The sequence below is a fragment of the Malania oleifera genome, chromosome 8 (assembly GCF_029873635.1).
Source record: "Malania oleifera isolate guangnan ecotype guangnan chromosome 8, ASM2987363v1, whole genome shotgun sequence".
NCBI classification, from domain to species: Eukaryota; Viridiplantae; Streptophyta; class Magnoliopsida; order Santalales; family Ximeniaceae; genus Malania; species Malania oleifera.
This window is the reverse complement of record NC_080424.1, coordinates 20751766-20758436: the sequence shown is the minus strand read 5'-3', so window position 1 is coordinate 20758436 and position 6671 is coordinate 20751766. Positions and strand designations below refer to the sequence as shown.

Below are 6671 nucleotides of genomic sequence, written 5' to 3'. Positions count from 1 at the left end.
ATATACGCAATTGGAGCTGGAATTACTACGGCTGCTGGCACAAGACTTGCTTGCCACTGGATCGTCATTGATTGATTTAGGTTGTACTCATTTTAATTGTTAGACTTTTGGAGCCTAGTATTATTATCTATTGTCACTACCTCCCCATGTTAGGATTGGGTAAGATAGAATCAATACTAGACAAATAATTTTTATCAATTTTTACCTGTATATTGTATATTTTTTCTACTTAATATTCTCTCTCTTTTCTTCTTGCTTCTTGGGCAAAAGACATTCACTTCCCTTGAGATTTGGTAAAAGGCAGAGACCTCCCCTAAGGTTTCAAAAATTCCAGGGACCTCCCCTAAGATTTGTCAAAAATGACATAACCCCCCCCCCCCCAAGGTTTCGAAAATGCCACAGACCTCCCTTGAGGTTGCTGAATAGACACAGATCTCCCCTAAAAAAACTTGGCTTTTTGCAAAATACAATGGGAGGTTTGTGTCTTTTTAATAAACCTTAGGGGAGGTCCATGGAATTTTTGAAACCCCGGGGGAGATTATTGTCTTTTTGTCAAGCCTTAGGGGAGGTTAGTGTCTTTCTCCCTTTCTTTTGTAAAAGAGTTGCACTATCTGCGTAAGTGGCCTCCTTTTTTTCTACTTTTCCCATATTGCCCCTATTTTTTGCTTAGCTTGCTCAGTTATTTACTATTAATACTCTTTCCCAACTATGAATTGCCAACTTATACAATTGAGAAGTGGCTTCTCCACCTAGGTGGCCTTTGTGTGTGCGTGCACATGCATGGGGATTGTGGAATGATGCATTTTAGCCAAATCAGACATTGATGTGCTCCACTAGGCAGTGTTTTCTAAGCTTTTACAAGCTTTTTGTGTAGAGACACTATGGTGATCTCTTCTATGAACTTTTTCAAGCTTTAGATGTTGCCTTTTGTAGAAGTGCATCTCTCTGATGAATATATAGAGATTGGTTCCTTGCTGACCATCATTCTTCCTTGAAATTGTTCTTAATTTTAGAAGCTAATTGTGATCCGACACATTGTGTAATATGTTGGTTATCCCTTGACTGAACAATTAAAATTTCTCAATGCATTGTTTTAATTATTTAAGTCTTATTTTTCTAGTATATAAATAATATTTTTTGTATATTTTCCTTCGAAAACATTAGCATGTTTTTTGAGCAGTTTGTTGCAATCATAATCTTTAAACTTTCAAAATCCCATAAATTTTTTTGAAAAAGAAATTAGTATTATTGCATCTAAGCTCTACAGTAGTCGTATTGCTTGCCCTTTGTTGTTTTCTATCTGTTTCTTCCTCTAGTTCTTTTGTCTTGGTTCAAACTTTTTTAGCTTTTAGTTTTAACCTCCTTTTTTATTTTTTAGTTTCTATTTTTTTTTCCTGCTGTACAGGACAGCAGGAGAAGAAGATTCTGGATGAGGGTAAGGAAAGTTTAAATTCTGAATCTTCAAAGGTTTGTACTTACAGTCTGTTGTTGAAGGAGAAGTTAGAAGAGTGGGGTTCCCTTGTAGGTAATTGAAATAATTCTGATGTGCTGGTGCATAAGATCTTAGTGAGGAATACAGTTTTTGTATAGAGTAAGATCCCTGTTTTTCAAAGTCGAGGTCAGTTAAGAAGGCTAGTGAGGGGAATCATATTAAGGAAGATACAGAATGGGTGATTTATCTCATAATTAGAGTGGATAAATAGTGATGTTGCTTGTGATGTCAGGGTATTGTAGGATGACTTTTTTTTTTTATAGTCAAAATAACTTACTCGAGATGAGGAAAACTGGTACAATAGAAAAGAGAAAAATAGAATGAGGAGGATAAGATATCCTCCTAGGAACACAGGAAAAAGAAACAGAATGGGGAAAAAAAAACAAAATACAAATTGTGAAAACAAATAAATACAAAACAGCTTTACGGTGCGAAGCAACAAATCTCGTTGTAAATCTGCCATAGGTAAATGTGGAAGAAACCATTGGCTGAAATCACAACAATGCGAATAAAAAACACTATTCAGCTCGAAAGCTAATTAAGAGAAGTAGACTAAGTTTTAAAAATTCAAGCATTTGTCTCCAACCAAATACACCAAGATAGCCATAGTCAAGCTAGGCCAGATGGACGTTTTCTCTTTCCCTTTCCTAGACCCCATAAATATCATAACACAAAATGCCTCCAAAGAGAGAGTACAAACCCAGTTCTCTCCAAGAACACCCAAGACTTGCTCCAAAGTGTCCAAGAGAAAGGACAATGTAAGAACAAGCACGAATAATTGTTTCCACTCTTAAAACAATGGGTACGTGCACAAGGTGATTAAGGACTTATTAGGTCTTTGTTTTTGAAGCATTTGATTAGTGTGATTTTTTTTCCTAGGACCTCTACCTACATAGAGGCCTAATCTTTGAGGGAATTTTAGCTTTCTAAATGAAAGAGTGAAGGAAAAATGAGTAGCATCTGGATCATCAATCAAATAAGAGTAGAAAGATTTGAAAGAAAGTTCTTTTGAAGAGTCAAAAGCATAGTAGTTAAAAGCGCGCCTGAGACGCGCCTAGACGCGAGGTGCAGAGAGGCGAGGAGGCTAGTGCCTCATACCATGCGAGGCGAGGCAACCTGCAAGAGGCGCAGTGAAGCGAGAAGAGGGGCAGAGGGGTGATAGGTGCAGTGAGGCGTGCCTTGAAAAATTTGAGTCTTTTAAATGAAAGAAATAGCCAGAGCCAGAGCCAGAGCCAGAGCCAAAGCCGTACCCCTTATTCAACTCGAAAAAATTAGAGCCCTAGCCCTCTTCGACCCTTCAAAGCCCCACGACCCTTCGCGACTTTGTCTTGCACATTCGAACCAGCAGGAGCCTTCGCGAGCCTTTGAATTAGCAGCGTGAGTTCGTCTGCGAGCCTTCGAACCAGCACAAGTCACACGACCCTTCACGACTTCGTTTTTCCCATTTCGAACCAGCAGGAGCCTTTGGGAGTTCGTCTGCGAACCTTCGAACCAGCCGTGAGTTCATCACATAGTCTTCAACATTTCCAACTGGCTGCGAGCTCGTCTTTTTCTTTTTCTTCTTCTTCTTCTTCTTCTTCTTCTTCTTTTTGTTGCCTGCATACCGCTGCCTGTTTGCATTTTGCTTATGTCACGTGAGGGTGATGGTGGATTTTGGACACGTAACCCCCCAAATCAATGGATCACAATGGATTTCAAGCTTCTAACATTTTCTTAAGATTGGATTTCGGATACAGCTTGCTCTGAAAAATGACCCCAAAAAAAAAAGGATTTTCAAAAGATTAATGTTTAAATAATTCTTATATGATCAAAATTTTTGTACCACTCATTAAAATAATATATATTCACTCTCACCATAGTATTATCAAGAAAGTTTTGATATATCAAATGTGACAATTTAAACTTAATTTTGATATTAAATTTTATGAGTATTATTTTAAATCATTAGAATCACTTTAATACAAATTCAAGTCGTGATTATTGTATAGTCAAATCTTCAATTATAATTATTGCTGCTAAAATTTATCTAAGATAATTTGGATCAATTATAATATTGATCACATGCGAAAATTAAGAGGGAAATGACTTAAGGGATGCAAGTTGTACTTTGGAGAATTGCTTCAATGCTTAAATTAGGGAAATCTTTTAAACCAGTGTCTCTCCCATGTAAACTATATTTTATTGTACTCTTTTCTTTTATACTTTGAAATCTTTTATTGTACTCCTTTCTTTTGATGTTGAACTATGTTGAATCGTCCTGGCAATTTTATTTCAATTTTGTTATCGAATGTTTTGGCATTTTAAATTCTAATATTACTAAATATTCATATGTTAATATATCAATTACCCCAAATAGGTATTTTACACTATTTTAATAATTGTGCTCCTCACCTTCGTGAGGCGCTCGCCTCCGCCTTGCGCCTCGGCTTCAAATACACTTTGTGCCTCAGCTCCCCTTGCGCCTCTGGCTACTATGGTCAAAAGCTCTTTGTCACTCCATAACTGAAGTGATAAAGAATGAAGCACATTAATCCAAGGGCCAAGCTCATTGCCCTCTCTTTCTAATAAGGCTGCTCACAAAATGAAAGTCCAACAATACGCTCCCTCTAGTTGGAGGAGGAAGGCAGAGATAGAGGTATCATGGAAAGGAGATGAGCGAAAGAGACAAGGATACATGAGAGCCAAATGAGTATCCTCAATCCAATGATCCTCCTAGAAATGAATTTTCTCCCCATTACCAACATTGCAATGGATAGCAACAAAAAAGGAGTAATAAATCTAAAGAACAAATTTCTAAGGACTCGAGTAAGTAGGGTATTGTTGGATGATGTTTGAGAACAAATGGGGTACACTTGAGATTCATCTATTTTAGTGGGTGATGCCTCTCATATGCCAGTTACTTCGTTTAACGGGTTAGAGGGTGTTTCTATTTTTTAGGATGATGGCTTGGGTAAAGAGCAAAAGATAAGAGATCAAGACAAGGATGGGATTTTGCCCGCTTTTGGTTCTTTTGCGGTGGAGGTAAATGGGAAGGATTTAGAAGCACAGTTATTAATTGATAAGGTGGGATTATTGCTAATTGATCTAGTTGGTTAGGAAGTGTTAAAGGTTATTTAGTCTTTTAGTATTATTATTAAGTGTGTTAGTATGTTAATTAGTGAAAGTTAGTAAGGGTATTATGGTCATTAGAATGTATTTGATTTTGTATTATAAATAGAGTGAGAGACCTATCTTCAAGTTAGGTCATTCATTTAATCAAAATCTCAACATGGTATCAAAGCATTATCCAACCTAAACCCTATTACACTCATTCGTTGTTGGAAAACACTTTCCTGTTGCTGCCCTTCTCAGATCCACCTCCACCCTTCATTATTTCACAAAACCAACCATATAGCCTAAAACAAACCCTCTAAAGCCTAACCCTACAAAACCTCATCACCTAAAAGTGCCTTATGTGCCCCCATGCGCTGGTGGATTGCTGTCAGTCTCGGCCCCACATGTCAGTGCATGGGAGAGATCCTAGCCACCTTTTTCTATTTTTTTCCTCCACCATGATATGATTCCTTCCCTAGACCAGATTATCAAGCTGTTGGGCATGTTTTTGCTAAAAAAATCCAACCATTTTTCGACCAAGCTCCCGTGTAATTCGTTCATTGTTGTTTGGTGTTGGTAAAGGCTTTTTTGTGAGTTCTTGAAGCAGTGGCAATGTTCATAAATTGAGTTGTGAGGGTGAGGCTGTGGCAGTGTATATTAGTTGGTAAGTGGTTCACCTCGTCCATGGTTGTTTCGGTGCTTCACATTGTTTGCGGTTGTGTCGATTAGTTTTGGTTATTCTTCTTATTTGATATTGGTGTGGCTGTTGTTTTGTGAGTGTTGGGATGGAATCTATGAATCCCAAAAACATGTTCCCTTCATCGTTGCTATAGATAACAACTCAAAAGTTGAATTATGTTCAATGGTCAAGGCTGTTCGAGTTTATTTAGGAGGATTAGGAAATTCTAACCACTTGCTCCAATCTGATCATTCTAATGAGAAGAGAAAAGAATTGTGGATTCAAGAAGATGCTTTGATTGTTTCCCTTTTGTGGAATTCGATGGAGCCCCAAATTGCACGAATGTGCATGCATCTAGATACGTGCAAGGAGATTTGGTATGCCTAGCTTCTATAATTTAGTAAATACCCTAGTAATATTTCACGTATCTATGATTTAGTCAAGAAGTATTTTCAACTACAACTAGCAAACAAGAGTATTGTAGATTATTTTGGAGAGATACGAGGATCTTAACGTTGCGCAACCTATAACCATCGACGTTCGTGAGATGCAGAAGTAGAGGGAACAAATGACAGCTCTTTGGGTTATAGTTGGCTTGAGACCCGAGCTTGAGGCATTCCGGTCACAAATACTTAGTAGTGCAGAGTTTCCATCATTTTCCAACGTCTATTCTCGTGTCCTTTGTGCTTCCTTTGGCACACATCTCCTGTTTTTGCATTTGGCTCTGAGAGGATATCCTTTGCCACACATGGTGATTCTAGTTCTCTACCAAACAACTGCAAAAGTTATCAAGGTCGTTCAAGCAGTCATGGTGGTAGAGATGGATGAGGTAGAGGCATTCATTGCAAGTGCACTCATTGTGGACGAGGTAATCATACTATTGAGCAGTGTTGGGATCTCCATGGTAGACCTTCATGTGTTGCTAAAGCAGCCACCACCGACTCCACACCTTTTGGGGCAGCTAATGCAGCCACCACCAACTCCACACTTTTGGGGCCAGGTAGGGGGCAACGTATTGTATCTATGTTGAAGAAAGAGTATTCCATGTTCAAGCTATATCGTCACAACAAGCTTCTTTTCCCATTGCATCTCTTTCCCAAACAGGTAATCCCACAACTTGCCTGTCATCCAATTCTTCTCGTCCTAGTCCTTGGGTTATAGACTCAACTCTCACTGATCATATTATAAATATACCTAATTTCTTGACTACTCTTCAGTATCTTGCAAATTTACCTTGTGTTACTCTTGTTGATGGATCCACCATTGTCATCAAGGGAATTGGGATTGTAAGTCCCACTTCTTCTATTTCTCTTCCCTTGATTTTGTATATTCGCAAGTTTCCTTTCAATCTTATGTTCGTTAGCAAATTACTATATTCATGAATTTTTCATTAACATTTTTCCCTAC

At 38.1% G+C, this 6671-nt stretch overlaps 1 non-coding gene across 1 annotated transcript; it reads left to right on the top strand.

Moving 5' to 3' along the window:
• Positions 1 to 789: 789 nt before the first annotated feature.
• Positions 790 to 983, top strand: LOC131163251 (small nucleolar RNA snoR127). Its single transcript, XR_009139025.1, has one exon. It is a non-coding gene; the product is annotated as a small nucleolar RNA snoR127 (small nucleolar RNA).
• Positions 984 to 6671: the final 5688 nt, after the last annotated feature.